The sequence below is a fragment of the Haliaeetus albicilla genome, chromosome 9 (assembly GCF_947461875.1).
Source record: "Haliaeetus albicilla chromosome 9, bHalAlb1.1, whole genome shotgun sequence".
Lineage (NCBI taxonomy): Eukaryota > Metazoa > Chordata > Aves > Accipitriformes > Accipitridae > Haliaeetus > Haliaeetus albicilla.
This window is the reverse complement of record NC_091491.1, coordinates 40,113,362-40,141,094: the sequence shown is the minus strand read 5'-3', so window position 1 is coordinate 40,141,094 and position 27,733 is coordinate 40,113,362. Positions and strand designations below refer to the sequence as shown.

The following is a 27,733-nucleotide window of genomic DNA, read 5'->3' as shown; positions in this document are numbered from 1 at the left end:
AAAAAATTTAAATCTAATTATAGTGTTTCATTAAATCTGCATGCCCGCTGTGATCTACCATGTGCATATGTAGCTAATGCAGTGTTGTATTGTGGGGACCTTATCCATACTACTTGCAAATAAGCACACTCAGTTAGAAAAGTCAGGGATTCCGTAAGGTTGTTTTAGGTTGTCCTCGCCACCTGTCTCCAGATATAAAATTGTTCTCCACACTGTGTTTCTAACAGTTTGCCAAATCTAGCATTAGAGATGTCAGATGGCACCGTTTCTATTACTTCCCTTGGGAGACTGTTTTAGTTTAGCTGATCTTGCTGCTGGGAATAATTTCTTCTTAATATTCAATTCCATTTCCCCTCTAATCCCATTCATCCTACTTGTAGCCCCACGTACCACCCCAAAGGATCCTTCCCCTCCTTAGGGTGTCTGCCCCAGGTACTTTTAGACCACTCCTGATGTTGTCTTATAATTATAGCTCAGCTGAGCTACATGTATTCTATATGTACGAGCAAACAAGGAAAACGCCATGAATGAATCCATTCAACTCTGGATCATTTTACTGAGGATTCACCAGCTCATCTCTATTGCACTGCATTTGGTGTTTGGTCTGTAAAACAGAAATCCCAAACTGCAGCCCCGGGAGGGTGTCATGGATTCAGCCCAGCCGGTAACAAAGCACCAGGCACCACTCGGTCATGTCCCCCCTCACCCCCGGCCCGGTGGGATGAGCAGAAAATATCAAGAAAAGCTCGTGGGTCGAGATAAGGGCTGGGAGGGATCACTCCCACTTACGGTCACGGGCAAGAGACGGGCTCGGCTTGGGCAAGAAACAAAATCGACTTCATTTACTGAGACAAGGGGGGTCGTTACTACCAGTCAAACCGAGGCAAGGATAAGGAGAAGCGAAACCCGACCTGAGAACACCTTCCCCCCCAGCCCTCCCTCCGTCCCGCCTCCGCTCCGCTCCCGCTTCTCGCCGCCTCCTCCCGCCGGCGGCGCCGGGGAGCAGGGGACGGGGGCTGGGGTGGGTTCCTCAGCCCTCGTCTCCGCCGCTCCTTCCTCCTCAGGGGGAGGAGGACTCCTCCTCGCTCGGCCCTGCTCCGCCGTGGGGTCCCTCCCGCGGGAGACAGCCCTTCCCCGACTTCTCCGGCGTGGGTCCTTCCCGCGGGCCGGTCTTCAGTGAGGGACTGCTCCAGCGCGGGCTTTACCACAGAGCCGCCGCCATCTTGGGGGGCCTCCGCTCCCCTCCGTGGGCTGAGGGGGGACAGCCTGGGGGGCCGCGGGGGCATCCCCTCCTTCCTCACTGACCTGGGTCCCTGCAGAGGAATGGGTTCCTCTCCCACTCCCGTCCCCTCCTCGCTGGGGGTTCCCCTTCTTCGGTCTGTTCTCCCGCAGGTGTGACCGCCGTCCCTGGGCCAGCGGCGGGTCCGACCTGGAGCCGGGGCAGCTTCGAGCAGCTTCTGACAGGAGCCGGCCCTGCGCACCCTTCCCGGCTGCCAAAAAAACCCCACACCACACAAACCCATAACAGAGGGAGATCCCACTGAACAGAGAGAAAAGATTACTCCTTAATAGTAATAATAGTAGTAGTAGTAATAATGATAGTAATGATGATGATAGTTTTTTTTTTAATCTTGCCCAGGCAAATAAATTCAGTTTTATTTTGAGGTTTACTTGGATGAATTTCAGCTGGAGTTGGGGTTGTCAGAGCCGGAACCAAAGTCCAGTGCAGGCTCCTACCTCATTTTAATGCATATTAGCAGACTGGGTTCTTAAACCTCAGGTCTTCAGTTTTCAAGATCGTGACTGACACAGATCAATGGATTTTATTCCAGAAACTCGGTTGGGACAGTTAATGCCCATTAAATTGGAGACAGTGGGGGCCAGACAGGTGCCAAAGTGCTTTTCTGAATTGGCTATTATTTAAAAAATAATTTTGTGGTTTGATAGAAAAGTATGGAAGCACTGTATTTAACTATTTGGTGAGACAAGTCAATGAGATAAGGAGGGAAGATAAATTAATGCATAATTTGCACATTTATTGAACGACTAATTCAATCTTTCACTCTTTCCAGTCAAGTGAGCCTTTATTTCATGTATAACATACGTAAGACCCCCTTCTCTTTACAGTGAAATTAAACCCCCTCCAATCTGTGACCATAACTCCAAATTCTGTAGTGTAGTTGTGCATGTTTCAGAGGGGTGCGGGTGTGACCTTGGGGGATTATGGTATAAGTGGAATGAGGGAGTCGGATTTAGACTTTTTATTTTATTTTAGACGGTAATAAGATTTTAAGTGCCTTGCATCTTCTAATTGCCTTTCATGACCCTTCGAAGTTGCGACAAACTGGTTGAGAAAAGCTGCACTAAATAAATCGAATTGTGACTTATTAAAATTAAATTATCAAGGCTTTTCTCAAGGATAGTGTGTTTTTGCATCCTTTACTCTGGAAAAATACTACTGGAGGGGCAAACCAGTACACATCAGTGATGGAAGTGAAATCTTGCCCCTTTGAAGTAGGTAGATTGGGGTCACCATTGTTTTGTAAGCAGCCTTCACTCCCACTCCTCCTCATCCCCCCATTTTTTGGCTGATTGTTCAGCACCTCAGTTGTGACAGTAAAACTATGTGCGATGAATCCAGCTGGAGCTGAGCAAGTAGCTGGCGACTGCAGCAAGGAGGCCCTTGTACCAGCACCTTTGAGGTCTTGCTGTGTCCTCTTGTCCCCATGTGTGCACTGGCCTTGTGAGAGCATCTGCAACAGTGCCTGTGTCTTTTGAGTGTGATAAAACATTGAATATTTATCAGTCAGCACTCTGCCCACTGGTGTCTTTTCATTGGAATGACTTCTCTTCCAAACCCTCAAGCAATTTTCAAGGACCTTTCATTCTTTTAAAACAACCAGTCCAGAAAAAAAGGGTTCCTTCATTTTCACCCAACTACTTTAAGAATAAGCACCACTTTCCCACGAAGGGAAGTATTTAGTTCTGGCAAAACACGGAAACTCTGTTGGCTCTGAAGTCGAATGCCTTTGGCCACTCAAAGTAGACAATGGTTGTTCTTCTCTTCAACAAGTAAGAATAGTCATTTCTTACACTCCTCAGAAAGGTCATGGTCTCCATTCATAGCCTAATTGTATGTAGGACAGCTATCTTAGATCACATTCAGAGCTTTGCAGAATATGTTATTTTCTCTTTCTCAAGAATCCAGTAGCATTAGAATTTAGCTTCCAGTAGGAAACTGGCATTTTAAATGCAGAGATACAAATAACAATCCTTTTTTAAAAAGGTAACCTATCTAACACTATAATGCCAGCATCATATATAACTGGGGATGAAAAAATGGGTTACATAAAAAATTCGCTTAGCTATTAATGAAATACCTGTGATGATACTGATATTTTTATTATACACCAAAAAGTACCTTCCACACACAACTGTGCACACATAATATATACCCAGAATTTCCTTGCTGAAGACACAGAAAGCAAAGTTTTTTAAAGGAAGAATTGCAAATAATGAGGAAGCGTACAGCTGACTTATATAAATACACAAGCAAATACATGTTGATTGCTACTCCATGCTGATAAATGTAGCCTATTGAAAGCTGGGAGAAGGCAAAATGTCTGCTAAATGTTACAGCATTGCTGAATACTAACCAGGAAAGAGATTTCAACTTTATTGTTGGGAAATCCCCGAAGCCTTTGCTGTGCTGCTTCAATAGGCAGCTGTGGCATACGTAGGATAAACAGAACACTGTGCAAAAAAAAAAAAATCTCTAACAAAGGAGCTGGTAATGAAGGCTAACATATCACTGGGCTAAAGGTATTCCTGGTGTAAATATATCGATATGATTGGTGTTGTGCTGATGATGAAATTGCTATCGTTAGAGCTAGCTGATTTAAATAAGTAAAAAAAGCCAATAACAGGTTGGAGGGGGGTTGCTAATCTTTGGAAGCAAATCTCACGCTTTAAAAAATGTATTTGAAAATACAAAAGCCTGAATGAACAGGTAGTGACCTCTGAGCTTATATTAGGTAACTGGCAGTCAAGTGGGGAATATATATGTTCAGGTCACCTGATTTTATTTTCGGACAAAGTCATAATATCTGGAAAAGATATCACCAGATATCACAACTGTATGCCATAGTTATCACTGGCCAGGTGATAATATCAAACAGTAGGGTACTAAATGATAATTGCACTTATAGAAATGTCTGACTTTCTACAAAAATTTCATAAATACCCCTTTTGCGAGCTTTCAGATATTTGGTGATAGTTCAGATTATAACCTTAGAAGTAAGTCTAGATCAAATGTGTTCTGTCAATGTTAATTCAAATATCTGAAAAGCTTCTTTTTTTTTAATTTTTCAGTCATCTGCTATGTTTAGTGACTGTGTTTAGGTAGAAGTTTAAACCCCTCCTTTTAGGAGTTCTAGTATGTGAAAAGGAGTGAGTCGAATAAATCTTTCCCATAAAGAGGAAATCCAGCATTTCAAAATGTAATACCATGGGCGAGGAAATGCTTAGTGTATGCACAACAGCCCTCATATTTTCCCAGTAGATGTTTTAACACGTTGGATAGTTTAAAAGTTTAAGCCATTCAAAAGTTTTTGCTGTTTGCTGGTTTGAAAACCTGCATTAAAGGGGATTGAGGAGAAGGCAATTGCGTCCAGGAAGAAAAGCCATACACAAAAGAGGGTGCTGCAGCAGTTGTGGTTTCCAAGCTTTGTAGACGCAGGTTCATCTCCCTGCGGTCTCCCACATTTCCTGAGCCACCCTGAACACAGTCACCCACTCCGAGCTCCAGCTCTTTGTCCGGTGAAGGTGAAAGTTGTTCCCTCTCTTGCAGATTTGTTATAAAGCAAAATATGGTCCAGACTGGGAAGCACCTCTAGGACAGCCAAGTTTTACAAATACGTGATATATCGACTTTGTTTTTTGGAATACGCGTTACAAGTTCACAAACATGTAATGTCATTTTAGCAGTATGGTTTTACCATTTTATATGAAGATTAGCAAACAAAAGCTGAAGGCATGTCTGAACTAAGTGAGAAAGTACTCCTTTAGAGAAAAACAGACTCATGCTTTTCAGGCTTTCTGGGCTGCTGGATCCAAATATGAGAATAATACCTACAAACACACGGAAAATAAGGGAGCAGCAGTGTGGAAATTAATATATTCTAACGGGAAAATTATAAAAAGTGCAGCTGTGCTTGCTTTCCCTACTGATCCCCAGCCTTCAAATTCCTCTAAATTAAATTGTAAAATAATGATTTCCTTTTCTGTTTTCTGCTAAGCTACATAGTTAATCCCTGATACAGAAATACATAAAGAATACATATATTTAGGAAAACAATTACTATTAAAATAGAGAAGGCCTCAAACCAAAGTGTTTCCACAATTTCCAGTGCACATTTGAACCCAGATCTAAATTCTCTCCCTGGGTCTGTCTTTGTCTAATCCTTTTGTTCATAACCTGATTTTCAGGAGGAAAACCAGACTATGATTTTAACAGGAACAGTCAGTTGTTGTAGCAAACACATATACTGAAATAATCTGAAACAGCCTGTCTGCTTCAGCTTTTTTAAGCTTATGATTATTTTTTCCTGATGATTTCAAATGGCAGCATAGTAAGAACAGCAGACAGGCCTGGAAGAGGACTGTCTCCATTATCAACAGCAGTCGATGCCAGACTGTTAAATATAACAGAGCTTTTGAGCTTGTAAAGACTAACCAATAGAAGGCATTTTAATAACTTTAATTAAAGTTATTCGGTTATTCAGGATTTCCATGACTTTACTGAGGTCACCGATGTCAGAGGAATGCATGTATTTTAAATTTCTCATTTTCTCACCCAAAGTGAACATGGCATTTAAGCACATTGTCAACCTACATGGCATCGTAATTCTTTTTATATAGGAGTTGTTTATTTAAGAAGAAGCAGTTGCAACTATAGGCCAACTATGGCTCTGCACTATGTGAATTGCAGTGTTGTCTTTTTTGTTTACCAGGAACAGTTCTGACCCGATTGCAGATGTCAGGTTGTGCCATCCAGTGGCTCTGTCCTCTGGTGCCCTGAAGACATGCAAATGAGTGAGAAATGCAAAGGACATCTCATTTTCATAAAAAATACTAAGTTATAGATGATATATAACTACCTTTTCTTCCAAACTGCATTTTTTTTTTAACATGCCCTCTTTCTCTCCTGCATCTCCTGCCACCAGGTCAAAAAGAAAACTAAGGGAAAAAAACCGAAGACTCGCAACAAAGAATTATTCTGGGACTTTTGAGAGAAGCTGGGATATTTATGGATTTATTATATTCCCTGTGATAACAAGTTTCTGAGATGTTGATACACTGTCAAATATTTTTCAAGGTTAACAGTTTAGGGACACAACTATGTTGCAAGTTGTCTGCAAGATTAATTAAGGGTATTTCAGAGATATGGGAGAAAAATTGTTCCAGCAGCTCTTAGAGTGTGAGTAATCCCAACCCAAAGAGTAGTTCCCCTTCATTTCAGACCTCTTTACAGAAAATATTCCCATGTTTAAGTCATACTCGGAAGGAAATAAAATGTACATGTTTGGGCTGAATGCGCAGTGACGGTGAGGCAATTCTAGACACAGCCCATACAGTCGCTACCTGCTAGCAACCCGAGCAGGGATGGCCCCTCCAGAAAGGTTATTTTTAAATAAATATTTCTCTGGGCCAGAAAACACCAGAAGATCCCACAGAGGCAATGAAGGTAGACGCGAGAGCCAGGCTCACTGGAGCTCCCCTCTACATCGACAGCCGCTGGGCAGGCACCGGGAGGGCAATGGGGGCCTTATCATTCGGTACTGATAGCAAAATTATTGGGCCAGTTACTCAAAAGTCAGGGATTGTGTGTGAAAATAACTGCAAGATGCAGAGAACTGTGAATATTAGAGGTCTTAAATAAAGGAAATAAACCCACCAACAACCCAGCACTTTAATCAAAGCACTGCAACCAATATACATATCTATCTATCTATCTATAATCTGATATTATTTTTAATCCTTTTTTTAAATCCCAGTCACTAATGAGGGATAATGCTGGATTGAAGAGGGCCAAAGAGATTTATTGATACAAACTCAGAGACATCGCTGTAAATCAGGACAGTGAAGAAGTATGCCACTGCTGGCTTATGTTCTCTTCCTGCAAAAGGACAGGGATGAATGAACAAGTGTCTGAATGAATGACTGAATAGATGAATGAATGAAAGAATGAATGCATAATCAAATAAATACATTAAAATACATTGCCAACTTGCTGGGCTCACATAGCAAGGGAGCTCTTCGGGGCCTTTGTAAAAATACGGGCAACGGTGTCCTCACTTTTATTATAAATTAAAATCTGCTCAGCCCAATCCCTCCGAGTGTTTAATTTTTACCGAAGGTCAAAAGGTGCTTTGCTTTTGGAAAAACTGCAGGCTTTGGCTCTCTGTGCTGTCAAACCTGCAGCTCTGTAGAAGTCCCCTTCCCGAGCAGGAGCACCGCGCTCCTGCTGCTCTGCCTGGCCACGGATCCCCAGGAATCCCCAGGGCCACCACGCTGCTGGCGCAACAGCGCAGTCCCCGTGGCAGGACAGATTTTGTGCCATCGTCAGCCTCTTTCCCCCTTCCCTGCAGTGCTGAAGGCCCTTTCCTCTTCGCCGGCCACAACCCCAGCCCTGCATTTGTGATATCGCTTTGAAATTTAACATGAGGGTTGCATGCCATGTATCAGGGTGGCTTCTGTTTCTGGGCAAGGGGCAAGAAGGAAAGCTGGTGGACACTTTATAGGAACACAGTGAAAGTTGTAGGCTTTTCTTCAAAAGGTGCCAGCTATACAAAGAACACGCCAAATGCCTCTGCGGGCTCCAGCTTGCAGGAGCCACGTATCTGGCTTCATGGGAATAGTTTTATTCCTTTTGAAGAGATCGTGGCGATCCAAGTTTATTTATTTTATTTTTCCTGAAATCCGTCTCTGTTTTGAACTTTGTGATCTGATTAGCTGAAGGTCGCTTGCATTTCATTCCCCTTCCCTCTGCTTGAGAAAAACACTGCTGTAAAGAGGACCTTGAGGATGAAGCTCCTCTAGCTTGAGACGAAGGTCCTCCATATGAGAAGTACAGAGCTATGACTGCCAATTTAATTAGCTTTCACGCATTCATACCCAGATGGAAGAATTTTTGGAAGGAGAGAATATATTCAATATGAATAAACTATTTTTTAAATAACTAAACCAGCAGTTTTATTTCCCACTGCTAATATTTCTGTCAGTCAGGTCAAGGATAATGAACCAAAATTCTAGGAAGGCTCACCCAAACTTTGGCTTTCCTTATTGAAAATGTTCCCATTCATAAAACCTACATCTGCAAATACAAAATCAACAGTTAAATGTTTGCCTTATCTGTGTCCGCATTTCTCCAAGGAGAGATGATTTTTACCCAGTTTTCACTTATAACATTCTGCTGAAGTTTTTGAAGGAAAAACAAGTCTTCTAAACTTTGTTACTGTTATTATTATTATTATTATTATTACCTGTGGGTAAATAGGTTCTCTGCTGTTAACAGACCCAGTGTTTTCATTCCATAATAAAAACTTTTTCCATATGGGTCTCCATTCATGGTTTAGATTAGTTTCTTCCCCCCCAGTTTTGGTAAGACAATTTTTTTCCTTCTAATGAAAAGGAAAAACACAAAACCCCAACCCTATAAGGGAACATGGCTTCTGGAATAAAATAAAATGAAAAAAGTACGTAGTATGGAAAGTATTAGAGATGTACAAACATCAAAGTGCAATGTACTTTAGCAGGACCCAGGTTACATGTTTTAAGAAACTGCTTCCACCAGATAAAATAACTGCTAAAAGCAGGTGTTTATTCTGAAAGCTGCAGCAATGTTTTTCTGTCATGTCACATTAAATCATTTACACTGCATCATGCTATGTTACACCACATCATGTTAGTACATATGGTGAAGAAACCAAAGTGGAGTAACATGATGTGACAGACAACATTTAGCAAAAATATTCACTTATTTGACTCAGATACTTGCTATCAGTTTGAATCAGCGAGCATGGTCCCAAATGAAGCTGACAGATGGATGTGAACTCACCAAGGAACAGCATCCAATGCAAATCTGAAAGTTTTTCGTCATGTACCTGGTACTCGTCCTGCTGATGGTTTCTACTGTCCTCAGCTCCTCTTTCTCAGAATTTTCTTCCCTTCTGCAAGTAGTTTGACCAGTTGGTTGTCATTTATTTTGACATAACTCATGACTTTCACATGAGGGACTAATGACATCTTGGTATACTTGGTATAGAAGTGCTGTTAAATGACAGTTGATGGAATTGCTGTAAACAGTTTTTTATATGAGTGAAATTGTGGACGACACAAAAAAGAGCATTGGGACTCTGTATTTATGTATAGAGGGACTATTTTAGCTAGCAAGAAGCTTATCCCTTAAGGCACCCATATTTTATAGTGTGGCAAAGTCTTTTTGATGGACTTAAAAATATTGAGACTTCTTTATTGCTCTTGGAGGAACTATTCCATGGTAATACTTCTAAAAAAAGTTGAGGAAAGAAGTGCATGTTTATGAAGATAAGTAAGTAAATCAAGTAATCAAGTATAAGCCAGGCAGCTGTGGTGCAGGCCTTGCCATACCAGGATTTTTATAAGCATCGGTCCTGACCTAGGTGACGACCTCCAACCCATGGGGGACAGGTCTTGGAGAGCTACAGAGCTTTGGTACAATCTACTGTCCTAGCAGAAATGAGGATGAGAGAACCTCATTCCGGGTATCAAAGAGGGCTTCAGCGATGCTAGTGAAAGTAGCTCAATGGCATAAGGCCTAGCTGTTGAAGTATGAAAAAAATTTGCACGTGGACTTGAAGACTATCCTTTTTCTGGTGATGGAGCCCAAGAGATAGGCCAAGGTGCCAAGTGATTTTCTGTATCCCACCAATACGGAGCCATAGTGGTAAGTGCGTAGATGCAACTCTAGAGAAAAGAACAAGACAACCAAAGGTTTGCAGGATTCTGAAAAGAAAGCTATAGATGTCAAAATGTAAATTCATATTATGGCAGTAATTCACAGGATCCGTGGTCCTTTGCCTTCCCACCCCTTGCAGAGGGAATTTTCAAGACTTCTCATTCCGCCATTTGCTGTTCAGTCTCAATCAACAGTTTGCAACGTTTGTCCAGAGGCATTTTATAAAAATAGCAATAAATGCTACCAATGATGCTAACGATTGGAAGATGCACCTAAGAAAGATGTGTGCCCATTTCACAGCTGAAATGCGCACAACATCCCTACACGTTCATGCAGGTATCAGCACACTGCCCAAACGGAGCTGAGGAAAAAAGGTATAATTGCAAAAGAAGAAGAAAAAAGGAACAATGCTAACTGTAAGTTTACTTAGGTCTGTGCCATCTTAGCCAATATTGTTCGAATGCATTATATTTGAGGAATTAATTCAGCCTGGCTCACGGGAGATTTGGGAAACAGAACATGTTTTGCATGAGCCCCCAAAACGCTCGGTGAATCCCCTGCCAATGCTTGCTCTGCAGGCAGCCGGTATTGCTGTATTTTGTGCTGACGTTGTTCACTCTTCTCAGGAAACCTCAGGAGCCTTCTTGCCTCGGGCAGTCTCCTGAAGATGTGGTGATGGGCTGAGATCTTGCATCAGCGATCAGCAGTTTCTGCTGCCTTGTCTGTAAGCCGAGCGTGGGCTGGTGCCTCCGCGGGGATGCAGAGTGGGGAGCGCTGGGAGGGGAAGCCCCGGCATGGTTGGGTTCCCCGAAATGCAATGTGATAGCGGGGTGGGAGGCTTCTCCCAGCAGCCGAGGAGAGCTGACGTGAATGAATCCTCGTCCAAAGTGTAGGTAACTGCTCTTGGTGAAGCAAAACCAAAAAAGGCCCCTCGGTCCGATACCCAAAGAGCCCATGTCTACCCTGAGAAGCTGCTAAGCACCGAGGAGCCCCATCTGCTGCTGTCTCTGCAGGTTTTGCACATCCCTCTTATGCTCAGCCTGGATGTGAGCCTTTACCAGCCATTTACTGAAGTGCCAGAACGCATAAAGAAACGCTGCTTCTTGCTCTCGGTCACACCAGCCTCTCCAGCAGCTTTTAAGTAAAGGTTTCTACCTATCTGCCTAGGCAAAGGCATCGTACCTTGCGCTTGCTTTGAGAGCTTGTTCTGGTGTGTGAAGGTGTTTTGTGAAAAGAAATCCTTTGAGCAAGTGTGCTATTCTTTTCTTACCTGATGGAAAATAATAAAAAAGTGATTAAATAATTAATACTGGATGTTGCTTAACAGTTGCTAAGAGGCTTACTTAATAATTTTCTGAAGCTTTTTTTTTCCTAATTTAGGAATAAAACCGACATAATTGAGCATGCTATTCTGAAGCTGCAAATAACACTCTGAGGAGAATTGAAGGAAACACGTTTCTTTGATTAGAATATTTTCCTCATTAACAGGATGTTCAAAATAAAGCAAAAATATTTGATGCACAGAGCCTGTGGCAGTATCAAGTTAACACTGGCATGCTCCCGCATTTTACCTCATGTTTACTAATCAATCAAAAAAAACTCTTGCTGGCAAGAAAGGTCACATCTTTCATCACAAAACTGAAACTTTTTGACAACAAACAATTGGAATTTCACCATTCTGTTTAAAGTGGATTTCAGTGTGGAGAGTGAAAGCCCAAGGTAGCAGGATGGTGGGCACGGGGTTAGATAAACAAGCAGAGCTGTCCGTCTAGATGTTGGGTACCACATGCTCTGAGCAAGGAGACAGTCTCAGCTGTATTAAGATATGATGCTATTCTAAAGCAGTGGTATCTAAGTTCAAATTATTTGGAGGAGAAAATAAATAATGTTTGGGTAGGTATTGGTGTGCGGTTTTGGCTCAGACGATAGTGTCGGGGTTAAGATACCCGTGCCTGTCTGGCTCAGGGTGCTGGAGGACGACCTAGCCTCCCGGGCATGCAACCAACAGCTACCTGCAGAGTGTTAAACCATGTTCCTCCTCCATATACTTTTCTCTGTTTTATCTCAGGATAGAAACAAACACTCTGTGCCTCTACCGAGGCCTTCTAGTTCTATTCTTTCTCTATACATTTTTTTAAAGACTTGTATCTCGATAAAGCAAATTTTCTTGGCAGTTGGAAAAAAAAAAGACTTTGTTTTCCCAGATAGAAAATACAGCCTGATAGTTTCACAAGCAAAATAGTCCCCATGCAATTTCTTCTTTTTCTCTCCCCTTCCCATTTGTTCTGCTACAAGCGGAGGAGCAGCCCTGCTGCCCTTTCTCAGCGGGGTAAGGGAATCCCTGCCTCTTTGGGAGCAGTTCCCACCCATCCATGGATGCAGACAGGAGCTGGACCAGGGGCTGCGAGCAGGTGTGGCCAGAGCACACGGCTCAGCTCTCCTCTTCACCATCTCCTTGGCTCTTCTGTGAGTTACAGTCATGCCCTTGAACGAACTGGGGTGAAATCAGAGAAGTGATCACAAAGTATCACCGGTTTTGTTGTTTTTCCTTCCCCTCCACTGGTTGCACAGACATCAGGCACCTCCAAGGAGTCTCCCAGGCAGTGACAACAGCAGGACGCAGACTTACCCCCGGCCAGGATTTACACCCTCGGTCTCCTGGAGAAATCATTGATATGAAAAGATGCACACATTGCCTGCAGCTATAGCACATATTGCATGGCATGACACACACATAAGTGAGATTAATTTGAGTTCTGGGCATCATTAGCTCAATTAAAACTGTGATTTTTTAGTTCAGACCTACAGGCCATTGCGGAGAAGAGTAATCATAAGACAGAAACGAGTTCCCTAGTTAAAAATTAATTCCCTAGACTAAAAATATAATCAAACGATGTCTACAGTATTTTATGAAGAGCTGGGAGGATAATAAAATTTAAAACAGTGCAACATTTGCATTTTGTTCGTTTCTATCCACATTTTTCCATAGACTGCCTTTTTGTGTGCTTGTTAATCACATGCACTGCTACAGTCCTGGCATTTTAAGATCACTGTTCACATCAAGATTGAAAGGAAACTAATTACAATCACATTTCAGGGTGGTTGTTTAAAGCTCGTACGGCGCTGACTACAGCACAGGAGCCTTGACCTTTATTTGTAAGCATGAAAATAAGGTAAAGATGAAAGATTGCTTTTCCTCCAGCTCATATGCAGGGATCAGGAGGCCCTCTGGAGAAGCAGAAATGTGGTAAGTCCCTGCACAGCCTCTCTCCTCGCCTCCTCTCCCATGCTGGCAGCAGAGGCCAGTAGTGCTATGCAGAAGCTGCGCTCCACTGCAGCGAGAGGTGAGTGAAAGCACCACGTTGTTTTGCAGGAAGAACATGCAATGAATTAGCAGACCCGAGGAGTCTGTCATTTTGACCCCCATCCCGAGCTTTTTAGTTAATGGTTGGCATTGCCTAGTGCTGCACGCCGTGCTCATGAGATGATCGAGGTATCGACACGTGCGGGCTACCTGTGGGCGAGAGCTGCAAGCAGTGCTACAGTCTCTTTTGCCGCTCCCATTACGGCTTAATAACACTAATAGGATCTAGGTGGATGCATTGGGGCAGAATAAGGTCCCCCTAATCTGAGGAAGTACAGGTAATCCTAATGGTATCACTGATTTCATTAAATGCGAATGCATTTAGAGCATGCTGAATGGCAGGTTTATTCAGTAGGTTTCACCTGCTTCTGTGTCCCTGAATTTTCAAAACTATAATTTTAATAAATTTGTACTGTGCTCAAAATAAGCCGAGAGGTAGTTACACAAACAGGTTTCAGCCCAGGACCTGCCGATGTGGTATTTGCTCTAAATGCTCCTTTCAGTATCATTACCCGGCATTCAAAGCCTTGCTATGGTAAGCGCCAACCCCCAAAGGATCTCCTGAGCTTGCATCCTCCCTGTGTTATCGCAGCTCTGCACCGAAATGAGTTCATTGAAGAAAAGTACACCAGCACTGAACTGAAGTGATCGCATTCTCCTCTTGTATTCAGCACTGTATTTACCCTGCACAATCATTTTATTTGCCAGGCTCCATTTTCTAGCAGAAATTACTGTTGGAGCCCTGAGGTTCGGTGAGTTTATTGGCAGTATCTGCCAGGTAATTTGTATCTCCCGGTTGGAAAAGCTCTATTTAGGACATTAAGCAATGCAAGAAGGGAAATGAATCTCACACCGTCTCCAAAAACCCTCCAAACCATCCCCTTTGCTAAACATGCTGCAGGCAGAGGAGCCTGCTTGCCTGGTCCATGCTGAGGATGCAGACCTCGGCGTGGACACTGCTGGGGACCCGGCTGCCATTTGAGCCGAGAAGCAAAGATGGTTTCACAAAACTTTTGTAGTGGATTCTGCTTCTGTCTATGTTCTTCAAAGAAAAAATTTACCCAGGCAAATATTTATAGAAACTAGAGAAAAAAAAAAAATAAAGACTGGTGAAAGCTGCTGCAGTGAACTTCTAATTACATCCACAAAGTGTTTATGAATAAATTTATCTATTATTTGTCTAGTTCTAGCACTGCATATACTTTGCCTTGTACTGTTCCAGGCTGAAGAAAACAATATGCAGCATGAAAATGAAAACAATTTGACTTAATTATTTACACCATTACCACCCCTTTGAATTAGGCCCTCCATTTCTTTGGTATTTTGTAAAATTTAACTGGTAATTATGCTTGCTTGCTTAATTTTATTTATCTACTACTACAATAAGATCAAAACAAAAAACCTACCAGAATGCAAAGTGCCAGCTATGTCCCCTAATTGTAAATGTTGCTTTTAAGCTTTTATGATAAAAATGTAGTATTTTGTACCATTTCCTTTAAAGTGTATCTGGCTATGCTCCAATACTATTTAAGTGTAAACAGGAAAAGCCTTGGAGGACAAGTAATCATACTTAAATGACACAAAGATCATTAAAATAATGTTCCAAAACCATGGCAAAATTAGACATTGCAAGACTGTTTTCTTCTCTGAAGTGTTCCACCAGATGGTGAAGAGTGCTGAAATAGTAGATCTGAGCGAGAAGGAAAAACATTTCAAGTTTTCTCACGCTACTGCCGTACAGCATGCACAGGTCTCATCTGAGCTTGTCTGAAGTGGCAGCTCACACCTTGGCTTAATCAAACATTCAAGCTCAAGATAACATCGAGGTGTTTGAGTGAAGCTCAATGCTGAATCACAGTCTGGGAAATCCCTGCTTTATTCTATTAAAGTTGTCAACTAGATTTATTCAGAGATGAGAACAAATGAGTGTGTCAGCATAAGTTATTGCGGTAATTTGTGAAACTCTTAATGAGATATTTTCAGAGCTCATAAAAGGGAAGAGCTATGTCATTAAATTACTGCACAATAAGTGCATTTTGATACAGGAAAAGAGTTGGGTTTTTATCAGAAATGACACCCTGCATCAGTGGCGATGCATCAGTGAGCTATGAGTATTTAAATACAAGGGTCTAACAACCATCTCAGAAAGTCAGTGCTTGTTCATATAAATGGGAAAATGTTTGTGTATGCTGCTATGTGAAATGGCCACAAGCGAGATGACTCTGCACCTTTATCACTAGATATGTTCTCTTCTGAAGGACTCGACAAAGTCCCTTTCTGCAGGACTTGTTATGCCTTCAGATGTTATTAGCTTTTTGCCGGCTTTATCAGTAGAAATATCTAGAAAATTTTAATTACTTGTTAAAAGAACCTCTAATTTTGCTGCTTAAATATTTATAGGAAATCCTTCTCTCTTGGCTAGGGGTTTCTACTTGTAGGAATATTGGTGAACCCCCAGTATCTGCCATCCATCCATCCCCTCCTGAACCTCTAATCTCTGTTAACATATATATTTCGGGGAATCCGTAAATGAACCAGGTGAAGCATTGGGAGGTTCTGAAATCATTAGTGGTTTCTGCTGACCCACTACTAATCCTAGCTCCCTATGGAAAGGCCTGTCACGTCCTAGGAGACAGCCATAAAGCTACTGGAGCTGCAGAGCCACGGTGGGGACAAGAGCTGTCCTCTGGAGGAGAGGGTTTCTCTCACATCAGCTGAACACAAGGGGCTGGGCTGAATGATGGGGAAGAGCGTGTAAATGTACTTCCAAGCTCCCTACCTTCCAGAAATGTTGGGTTTCTCGACCATTTCCTAGGGAACATGTGTGGCAAATCCAGATCCACAGGAAGACTCATCCTTTTTTGATAAAAGAGCCTGAAATGGAAGGTGACTTCATTCCCGATTGGCAGTCGTTCTAGTTCCATGCTGAGCAAGGGAACAGACTCTTATTCACTGTATTACATATCTTTGCACTGAGTACTCGTAATGTCCAAATAATAGCCCGCATGCTGCATTTGCTATACTTCCATTATACAGAGTTAGCAATAAAAAATAAAGCAAAAGTCCCCCACCACTTTCCTTATATCCCCATTCAGTGAACATTCAGAAGAGGGGTTTGCAAACTGGAAAGGATGAGTATGATTTTACCGATCCAGTTTATCGGTTTGCATCCAGCTCATCTGCTTAAGTAAAAGGCTTGTGCATGGATGGTTTTCAATAGCCTGTGCCAAATGAATGGCTGATTTTAGCCCACTTTCTTGGGGACAGATGAGCACTCAATGAGCAGACGCTGTAGGTAACATTAACTGTCATCCCTACCATCCTTCTCAGGTGGTTGCCTTGGCATAGGATGGAAAGTGTCCCGCAGTCTTAAAAACTAACTGTGCTCTGAACGGCTGTGAGCTTGTAGTGATCTCTGATGTTATTTCCAAGGTAAATAACCTGGGAGAGCCGGGTCTCAGGGACGCTCCGTGCCTCAGTTTCCCATCTGTAAAACAGCAGTACAAGGACATTGGTAAAATGTTATTTTATTTTCCCCTAACATGGATTGTTTTCCTTTTAGTAGGGGGTCTTCTAGGAACACCAAATCTTTCTGAAAACTTGATTTACAAAAAACCCCTTGACAGTAGTTGATAACCTCTCTGTCTTCAGCAAAGGCTTTGTTCTCCGGTCTCAGCTTAATTACGTTTTTGGAATTGTATCATGGAGGCCTAGATGAAATTCTTGCTTTGTGTTCAAGAAAGTTGGCCCACGTTTGGATTTCTCCACGTTTGGATTTGCTTTGACAGAAGCCACTGTTCTCAGTACTACAGTGCTGATATGAAGTGCTTCAAACTGGCAAAGCTCCAGTTGTACATCTATTTTATATTCTACCTAAATTCTAGGCAAAATATCATTTCTTATACTTAAATACTAATGCCTTTGAGGGAGGAAAAAAAGCCTGGATTGAGCAGCAGATATATCAAACCCAAATCCTTTAATGTGCTATGCCGCTAAGAAAAGAGCTCCGTCTCCACCAGCCAGCAGAGGTTGCTCTGATGTTAACGATTAATCATGGAACTTATTTTCAGTAATAAAGCACATGAAGGAAATCAAACACAAATATTGAAATGATTAAATGATCTACGAGCCAGAATGATATGAAATGTGCTGTGTGTGAGTAGCTTGTGAAGCAGCAGTCCATAGCCCATGTCTTCTGGACAACCTGCTGCCCGCGGGGTTTTCCAGCGCCGTGTTGCAGCCACGCAGCCAGGCAGGCTCCAGGAGCAGCAGAGCATTGCCAGCACATCACTCGGTCAATCCTGCTTCCCATGAGATGGTGAGAACTGGGATTCCTGTTTTAGCATGTAAATTCTGTCACTCTGGCCCTTAAAAATCGAGGGTTTTATTCAACGAGGAGTTCTGTTGATTTTAATTGGATGCTTGAATTGAAATAAAAGAAACAGATTCTTTGCTCGTATTTACCAAACACGATTTTTTTTTTTCTTTCCCAGTTATTAATTTCCTTAAATGTAAAGTGACATCTCTAAAATGAAAACTGTTTATTGCTTGCCAGGAGCAAAGCCTGCTTAATTTAAGAAATTCAGAATTAAAGCTTTTGAAGCATATCAGGGCTTGTTTATAAAACAATTATCATTGCAAATGTTATCTCTGCTCAATACAGCCTCTTCAGGCCACCACGAAAGCCTGAAACTTCATTGCCAGTCTTCCCCAACCCAAAATGTTTCATCAGTTGCGAAAAATCAGGTCATCCTTTGAATGCAACTTTCCTATCTCGACCCAAGCATTCAATACCAAACCAAACCGATGTGGAACATATTTGATGCTAAAAAAAATTAACTTAGTGTTTAAAATTTAGTAGTAGGCTCATTATTAATAACTGACAGCAGACAAAGGAGTGCAGTGACCTCTCCAACAGAGCATTTAAATCTTTGCACAACATGCTCTGCTTGTGCTAGGCTGGTTTCACAAACAACAGCTGTGTTGTTCGTTAACATATGAATCCCCTTGAGGTAATTTGGAGGAGCCAAATGTGCTAAACTAAACACCTCATTAAAACAGTACTTTAAAAAACAAAACAAAAAAACCCCCAACCAAACCCCAAACTAATTTCGCATTCCACTTTTGCATGTGGAGATGCTCGGTGAAGAATATTCTATTATATGGAATTCATTCATCTGTGTTGCTGGAAATAGAGGGTTTTAAAATAAGTAATATGGGGTTTTCTCTGCTAAGATGCACTTGAGATTAAAGTGTCTTTGAAGTGTATTCTGTCACAAAGAAGCAATTAACTGAGGACAATAATGTTTTCTTTTCCTCCCTGTTACTAATCTGTACGCACAGGCCACAAGATTGTACTAAAATATTCAGGACCCCGTTGCTCTTGAGTCTGGGGAGCGAAGGGACGTAACCAAAGAGCCTCTCTCCAGCGGGTCTTGGATGGGGCCGAGGCAGAAGTTCACACAAGTGTCCCTGTGGCCAAAGCGTTCCTCAGGAGAGCCTTGCAGAGATTTTCAGGAAAGCCCTCTGTAACAAACCCTGCTGGCAGAGGAGTCTGCTGCAAGTCCAGGCAGCCACGCAGAAGACGTACGGTCCGAAGGCGCTGGCAGAAACACCTCCTCCCCTTGCTCCCGCACGCTACAGAGGGCTCAGATGCCTTGGTCAAAGCTTGCCACCAAGAATAACTTCTTACTATCCTTTTTTATTTGTCCCCAATGCTACTTGTATAATTCTGCTAGTATTAGCAGGTTCATAAGCTCCTTGGTGCTACTACTAAAATTCCCTTCTGGAAAACAGCCGCTCCTGCCCAGGTCACGCTGCTCTGCGGAGCACTGGGGCTTGAATGGCTCCTGTGATGTGGCTGTTCCAAAAAAACCACAGACAGTCAAACTTCCTTCCAGAAACCCACGTTTTCTTCTCTGTCTCCAGCTGAATTTGTTGGTGACTGGAAGGAGGGATATGACTGACAGATGTTTCTGATGGTCTACAAGGAATTTTACAATAGTAAGTCACCAATAAAAGCACTGAGTCCCCGAAACTGCCTGCCTCCAAAAATATGTAAATTGGTAACCCCTCTTTTTATCAATGGTTTACTGTCTGCATCAAGAGTATTTTTTAAAATAGATGCTCATAGAATTTATTAATTCCTAAATGAGACTGCAAGTCTCTTTTTAAAAATTTAGATGTAGTTTCAGATTTTGATAATGATCTAAAAGACAAATGACTGGGAACTTTTTGCTCCTACAGTCTTATGAAGCAACAGCCCTTTTTCCTTCAGAAAATTACAGTTTAAGGTTGTCCTGGATGACCTCAAATTAAAGAGTGCCAATAGGTTAGAGCTTTTGGATTTTTTTTGTTGTCTTCCTCCAAAAATCTTATTTTACTTTTCCACCCACATCTATTTTGTGTTTCCCATATCAGGAAAGACATCAACTGAATTAGCAATGACAATTTGAAACTTCCATAAAAAACACTTAACATGAATAAAACCAACAGAAATTGTGCAACACCAAGGTACTTATGCACACTCCATAGTTTTTATCATCTCTTTTAAAGCTTTTATTCCTGAAACTTAGGCAAGGAACTTGGTTTTAGGGAGATGAAAAAAAAAATCCCACACCTACTATCTTATTTTCGTTCACTTTAAAGCATAGCTTTATAATGCATTGGAATTTCCTCAAGGTTTTGTAAATACTCGTCTGAATTCCTCCCAGGTATTAGTATGTCATCCAAAAACCAGAAAATACTATTTATTCTCTGCAGGACTCAATCCATTCTTCTTTGAAATCCTGCAGGTAACTGGCTCCCCCCCAGGGTAATCTTTCATACTTCAACAAGCACGTATGTGTGAGTTCAGTCAGAATTAGTATTTTTTTAAAATTCTGATTCCTGTGTTGCTGCCAGGCTTTGGACAAGCGTGGTTTGGAAAACTCTATTCCCTCTGCCAGTTTCATAAGTAAATCCTGTGGTTTGGGGATTTTTAATGGGCACACTGAATGCAGCTCACGCCCTGACTTCCACACGTAAAATCATTCCCAGTCTTCCAACCCCTGCTATTGCTTTTCCACAGTTTCTTTGCCCGTGTTTGGTACAATTATACCTTTAACAAATGTAAATGTTCTTACCACTTTTCCTTCAGCACAGTTTTTGTCTTGGTTAATTCAGCTATGACTCTTTCTTTTCCCATTGGCGTTATAATGCTCCGTTCCAACCTAGCTCGAAGTTTTGTCTCATTTTTATCGTTTAACAGCTCACGTCTGTAGGCACGGAGAGTCTCCTCTCTGTATAACCTGCAATAAATGCAGGCAGTGGCCCTGCCCTTACTGGGCTTAATGCAACCCAGTTTATGGCAGAAGTGCTGTGAGATAACCTTTGAGATCGTCCAAGCTGTGCCATTAGCATCTTCGCTCTCTCCCACCCTCCGGACACGGTGCAATCAAGCCCATTGATTTTTAAATGCTGGCACATTTTGCAGGCTTAAATTGAGCTCAACAGCTTCTCTAGTGGCAGTTCCTTCTTCTACCCAACATCCAGCAGCTTCTTTCTCAGTTTGGGGAATTATACGCAAACAACAAATTGATTTCTGAGAGTCTTTTTCATAGAATTACCATAACAACAAGCACAGTCATTTAAAGCGTGCCAAAAATTCAGAGTTTCTAGCTGGTTTCTGAGATGCAACTTGAATTGTTCTATTCAGGAATTTGTGGTAGACACACGATGTTTTGCAGAGGCTTCGTAAGGACTTCAGAATCCAACTCGCTGCCTTGCAGAAAGCCTGAGACTTTGAGCATTGCAACTGCAGCATAAATCTTTAAACTGTAGGTTTACTGGTAAGCAAAAATTCCTTTGCATAGCTGTATTTTCAACAGCATTTGCATAAAATACAATTCAAGAATAAGAAGGTTTTGAAAGCTTTCTCTCTTTTCATTTATCTGGAAAGTCTGTCATATGTGGCTTTTTTATCTATGAACTTTTCTTTTAAAATCCTTCTTTCATTGCTATTTTTCTGATGAATTAAAAGAAAAAAAATCCCCACAAAACAGATGCAGAAGACAGTGGCAATCTTTGTGAAGAAGCAGCTTCAAAGCTGTACTTTATTTACTGGAAAGCTATCGTCTTGGATCCTAATGCAAACCAGAGTTTCAGCTGAGCCTGCCATACCTTTGCAAGCTTAAATCATAACCCAAGCAAAACCAAGAGATTCAGATTATGTACTTCCCCTAAAAACAGTAAATAAACACACTTATGAGTGAGAACAGCTTTTCACCCCCCGAATGTATTGCCAGATTTCCTTCTTCACCTCTGCATTACCCAAGTAGGAGGAGAATAGGGCAAAATCACTAAAAATTTCTACATTTACGCTGTGCTCTAATATAACCTCTAATATGACTCCTGGACAGTCACTTCTGATTTACGCCGGTAAGGAAGACTTGTTTCAAGGGATGCACAAACCCCATAACTACCCTAAATTGGCTTTATGCCCAGAGGATAGATTTTGCAGGCAGGGAGGCCAGACAGCCTGCTCACAGAGCTCGTCCCCCAGTACCTGGCGGACTGGGGAATATGGTCGTTAATGGAACGTAATTGTTAGGAAAGCCCGCGGGATTTTTGCTTCTGGACAAATCTTCTTCTGGAAGGTCTCATTTGTTTCCCCAAAATGCAGGTCCATCATGCTGCAAAGGCTGTGCTAGCCCACAGGAGCTGTACAAGTAAATTTTCTGTATTTCCATGGTTTTGGAGAAGTTTTCTACAGCCTGGAAATCTGAAGAGTTCTTTCTTGCTTATTTTCTGTCTTTTTTTTTTTTTTCTTTTTTAAAGCGAAACCATTGCCTAAGTTCCTCACGCCTGTTTCTGCCTGTAGTCAGTACCACCGAACAGCAACTTACTCTCCTTTGACAGGAAAATCTGGCTCTCAGAGCTGCCTTGCCTTGCTCTGAAAAATGAAATTTCATCTGAAGAGTTTCCATCAGCTCCTGTGTTTAACTGTGCTTCTCCCACTCTGGCGTAGAGAGCAAAAAAAAGAGCAGATCCTCAAAAAATTGATTAAGTGCAAACTGACATGTGTCACACCAAAGTTAACCATTGACTGGGAGTAAAATTGATTTAAAAGTCTTTTCAGAGCTGTAAGATTCTAGAGGAAGAGATCACATTACTTACTTTTATATTGCTGTAAAGCTACGGAGACTTTTTTTTTTTCTCTTGTGTGTTTTGAAAAGATCACGACTTTGTCCTAGGGCCAAGTCAGTTAATAATAGCAATCTCCCACTGATAATAAAACCAAACATGACTATTATTAGGAAATAATTGAGAATTAATAAATGTATTTTTTAAATATAATACTGTGACTTTTTATCTTACAGAGCCAGATTAAATTATAGAAATACTTTCACCTTGAGAAGGTTAAAAATACAAATTTTTTGGTATTTAGTAAAACTTACTTCATCGTCCATAGAGTACTATTGGATATCTCTGTTTTTCATGAAATAAAAGAGCTAAAAGATTTTTCATTAAGTGAGAAACAAATAAATTCAGCCCATAAGACAAGCAGGTCATATATGCATGAAAAAAACCCCAATAAATAAAGAGAGGATTAAATACTTGCAAGTTGTTCAATGATGAATTAAATGATGGACCAAATACAAGCTTTCCTTGCCCTCCCTGCTCAAGATTTACACCCCTAATCAGCCAATTTTCAAATCCTTAATATACTAAAGCATTTGCCTTTAAGGCAGCAGTAATTTAAGACTGCTATCAAAATGAATGTTTTCCCATTAGGCAAAATAATTATGTCATATATTCTAACAGTGTCTTTGGACTTAAATCTTTTTAGTGAAGGAAACTGTCAGTCAGCTACAATTTGATCGAAAATCTTGATCAAAACCCACTGCATATAGTGAATGTAAATAAAAAGTGACTTTTCTATGTACCACAATAATTCAAGACCATTCATAAAAATTAACATCTAAATGACAGGTCACATGTCATCCTACAGGTCTGGTGCATTTTGAGGAAGGCATTTGAATGTTCAGTCATGTATTTTGAAGCCAGCATCAGTACCTGTGCAAATTTAAAGTCTGCAAACCTGTACATCAGAACTCATATATTTTACTGTGACTTTTCATGGGGTCGTGGGATTGTAATTGTGAAGACAGTAAAATTTTACAGTCTACGATTACTTATTTGTTGATTTTGAAGTCCTTGGCCCACATGAGACATTCTTTACTGCCCCTTACTCTTACAGAACAAACACCGAGCATTTCTGCTTGGCATGTGCTTCGAAACTCACCCCAAGGTAAGAGCTTCGGAAAAGTTAAGGGGATTAATTTATTACCTGACTGGTGTTCTGGACCATTTGAAAACATAAGGTTTGCCTCATTGAACTGAAGCTAGCACTTAGCATAAAGCCTCACCTCCTGCAATTAGATACTGCCACGCAGGGAGCCTGAGAGTCAGATCGCTCCCATCATCTCCATCGTTGCACAGTATTATCTTGAGCAAATACTTTGACTTTCCTGTGATTTAATATCTATTTATCTCTTCTCTGGGGAGCAGGTTTGTCTGCAGGGAAGCTGCTGGCCTGTAAGGCGATTCTGGGCAATCCCATGGGAGAGCAAGTGTGGCCACAGGATGAGTTTGTCTGGCTGCAGCCTCTCCCAACATCACTTTGAGATGCATAACTATTAATATGCGTATGTGCATCTCACTTGGAGAGCGAGACTTGACCCTTTTAATCTGGACACCTGGGCTCATTCTGCCACGTTTATAAACCACCTCATGGGATTTTTTTGCAGTCATAAGTAGTCAGGGACCTGGTCTTATGTCTCATCAGAAGAGGTCAACTCCAGGTGACCCTTTGGCACTTCTCCAGGTACCAGCTATGTTTCTGGAATGAGATATCTGGATTGCATACATCTTAATGGAAGAACCCCAGGTGTGTGGGAGGGCTGAGACAGAGACTCAGAAAAGAAACAGACCCACTGATATTCCTACAAATCTCTGTGTCCCTGATGGCCAATTAGCTAATAACTGTCCTGCCTTCGCATTGGATAGGGAATGTGGTAAATGCAATCACTGCAAGGCACTCAGTTACAGCTGACCCACTGATAGATGGTGCATTGTCAAATGTCAGGGTAATAAAAAATAGTTTTGTATCACCTGAAATTCAAAGATGGCAAATCCCCCACTTTTTGCTATGCACAGCTCTCTTCTTCTGATCTTCAATTTGCAACCTGCACAGCTGCGTTCCATGCATGTCTACAAGTCACGACGTACAGCCGTGACCTCAGTCCCGCACTGGCTTTGCTATAGCTGCTGCAGGTGGGAATACCATGGGAGATGGATTTAGCCATCGTCACAGATTTTATTGCCCATACAGGTTTGGATAAAGCTAATAACAGTGTGCTTGCATCTGGAGAAAATCATCTCTTCTCATTGCTGCACAGGCATACTTGTCCTCATTCATGCAATGAAAGCTTGTATCGCGGACTGAGTTCCAGTGTACTGCTCTACTTGGTGTAACAATAAAGGATTTTAGCAAAAAGGTATAAATAAAGAACACGTTGATTTTCTTTATCAAGGTATCAAAGGTTTTCTTAGAAAAACAAACCTATGATGTGGCCTCCCCATTTAGCTACAGACTATTTACCCTGTTGCAGGGGGAGCGCTATTAAATATAGAGCCTGAACTTGCTATTAGGGATCCCAGTTAACTGTTCGAAGGCAAACTGTGGGAAAGCACCACTAGAGGTCACTCAAAATTAGTTGTTACCTAATTAGCACATTTTGACCCTACAGTTTAGGACCTTCTACCACTTGCATGTTTAAGGCATTGTTAACTTTGACTCTTCAGCTAATTCTGACTAAACTCAGAAGAGCTGGAGACAGAAAAGGTTCCTTCAGCTCTTTCTTCATAAGACTCTTCGCAAGGCTCCCAAATCAGCTTTGCAGTTGCCTCTGTAGGCAGCAAATCGTTCTTTCCTCGTCAATGAGCTTAATAATGCTGGCAGTGATGAACCTCTAGAAGTGTTGGGTTTAGAGGCATTCAGCCCTAGCTGCATTATCTCAAATAGCTGGTCACTCATTTTGAAAATTAGACCAAAGTGAATTGTACAAGTGAGGGAATATATAGGAAAAAAAACCTTTAACGTTTCCAGGTCCTTCCCCCACCACACTGCCCCCCCGTAAATTTTTGACCACTGCTATATAGAAGAAAAAGTAGATCTTTATAACAATTGTTTGACTAACCAAAAGAGGTGAAAAGCAAAGTTTAAGTTTGATTAATGGGTATGTGTTGACATGTCTCTGCATGTGTTTAATCAAAAGCAGATGTTCTGTTTGCAGGGGTTTTTTCATAATCTGTGAACATGATGATACCAATTTATTTGCCAAAGACAACAGGAAAAGGGATATCTAATTAGTATGTTCTATAAGATTAAGACCACCAACTGCTGGTGCACATGCATATAGCACCTGATATATGTAATCAAACACTCTCAAGGGACTAAGTCCTCCCATTGCTCAGTAGATAATTCATGTTTGACCAAAGTGAGGAGACTTTTGTTTCAAATGCAGCTTAGTGTAGGAAAACTCTTGGGCAGCTAAGCTCCCATAAAGGATGCTCTATCAAAAATGACCTACTCTTATTTAATTTCTCTTTTTGGGTTGCTGCTGATCCTCTCCCCATCCCCACCCCTTCCACTCAGTTTAATTGACAAAAGGTAGGTTAGCTAGTGAGTTTATCCATTTATATGAACATGACAACCGTAAAGAACATTGCAGTTTCCTGAAAAATCATGTAATAACCTCACAAGACCAGCATGTGTGCAGCTGGGGAAAAAAAAATAAAATTAAAGCATTGTAAGATGAGCAAGAAATTTATCAGAGGCTCTGGTATCCTAGTTTCTTCATCAAGGTAATAAATAGATCATCAGCATCTGAAAAATCTCATGGCTTCTTTCTCCACTTTCTAGAGAGATTAATCTTGCAAAGGTAGAAAGACACAGCCACAAAATATCATACTCACAGGCTCAACTGATGGAATTTGGATGTAATTATAATTTTTTAAAACAGTGAACCATCCTCTCAACTTCTACCCAAGAAGCCTGTAGGGTCTGTTGCAATAGGACAAGGGTTAACAGTTTTAAACTAACAGAGGGTAAATTCAGCCTAGATTTAAGGAAGATGAGGGTGGTGAGGCACTGGAACAGGTTGCCCAGAGAGGTGGTCGATGCCCCATCCCTGGAAATATTCAAGGTCAGGCTGGACGGGGCTCTGAGCAACCTGATCTGGTTGAAGATGTCCCTGCTCATTGCAGGAGGGTTGGAACTAGATGACCTTTAAAGGTGCCTTCCAACCTAAACTATTCTATGATTATATGATTCTATGAAGCCAGCAAAGTAAAGGAAAAGAACTCTTTCCTTTAAAATCTGTAGCTACTGAATAATAAGAATAATACTGTTTCAAGGTCTTCCATGATCTGAGGCATCCTTCATCTGCATATACTCCATATGTCCTAAAGAGACCAGCTTTCTAGTATGGCTGAAAGTTCTGTCTTGCATCATGCAATCACATCTATTTACTAGGGCAAGCTTTGACCCGTTGGTGACCACATTCCTTCTGAGGAAGCTCTTGGTTGGACATGGTCCCTTTAGTTAGTCCCTACTGCATCCACAAAGATTCAAACTGTATTTGAATTAGAAAAGAAGTCTTCATGCTAGACATATAATTCATGTGTTCTCTGTTCTAAAAAGGGATGCATAAAGAAGATTAAGGGCTGTTTAACAGAAACCCTACTTAAAAGCCAAGCTTATCAGAGCTTTTTGTTTGGGAGATCTCTGCTACTGGAGCTCTTACACTAGAATGAGTAAAAATACTATTTAACATGCTCACCTTCTCCTGAGCTTGCACAGAAATGCTTGCTGAACTGTCATCATGCAACAAAACATAATTTTTAAGAGTCAGGGAGGAATAAGATAGTAAGCAGCCAAAGCTTTAAGCCTCATCTAGAGAAATAGAGGAACAGATTTGCCTTTTTTTTTTCCAAAAAAGTAGCTCTAAATAGGGAAAAAGCCCACACCAAAGAAGAGTTAATACAAAAGATCAATGGTTGAAGAGTCTTACTAGAGAAAATAAAAATCAGGTGGGCTCAGTCAGAGAAACTGCCACTCATTTTCAAGGAAAATTGCAGCTTTTGATATGTAAATAGCTATAAAACTCCAAAAGTCTTGAATGCCAGGTACCTAAAGCTATCAGTTGCCCCGGCTGGGTCGCCACAGAGCAATTTTTGCCAATTATGTATCCCTTGTTCCCTGATCAGTCTATTTTTCTATGCCTTGTTATACTAGCATCTATTGCAAAATATTCTCAGCTGGGGCA

General features: G+C 41.4%; 1 long non-coding RNA gene across 1 annotated transcript; it reads left to right on the top strand.

The window, feature by feature from the left end:
• The first annotated feature begins 1,130 nt into the window (after positions 1-1,130).
• Positions 1,131-14,983, top strand: LOC138686909 (uncharacterized). The gene is made up of 2 exons (XR_011326243.1): positions 1,131-10,413; positions 10,624-14,983. It is a non-coding gene; the product is annotated as an uncharacterized lncRNA (long non-coding RNA).
• Positions 14,984-27,733: the final 12,750 nt, after the last annotated feature.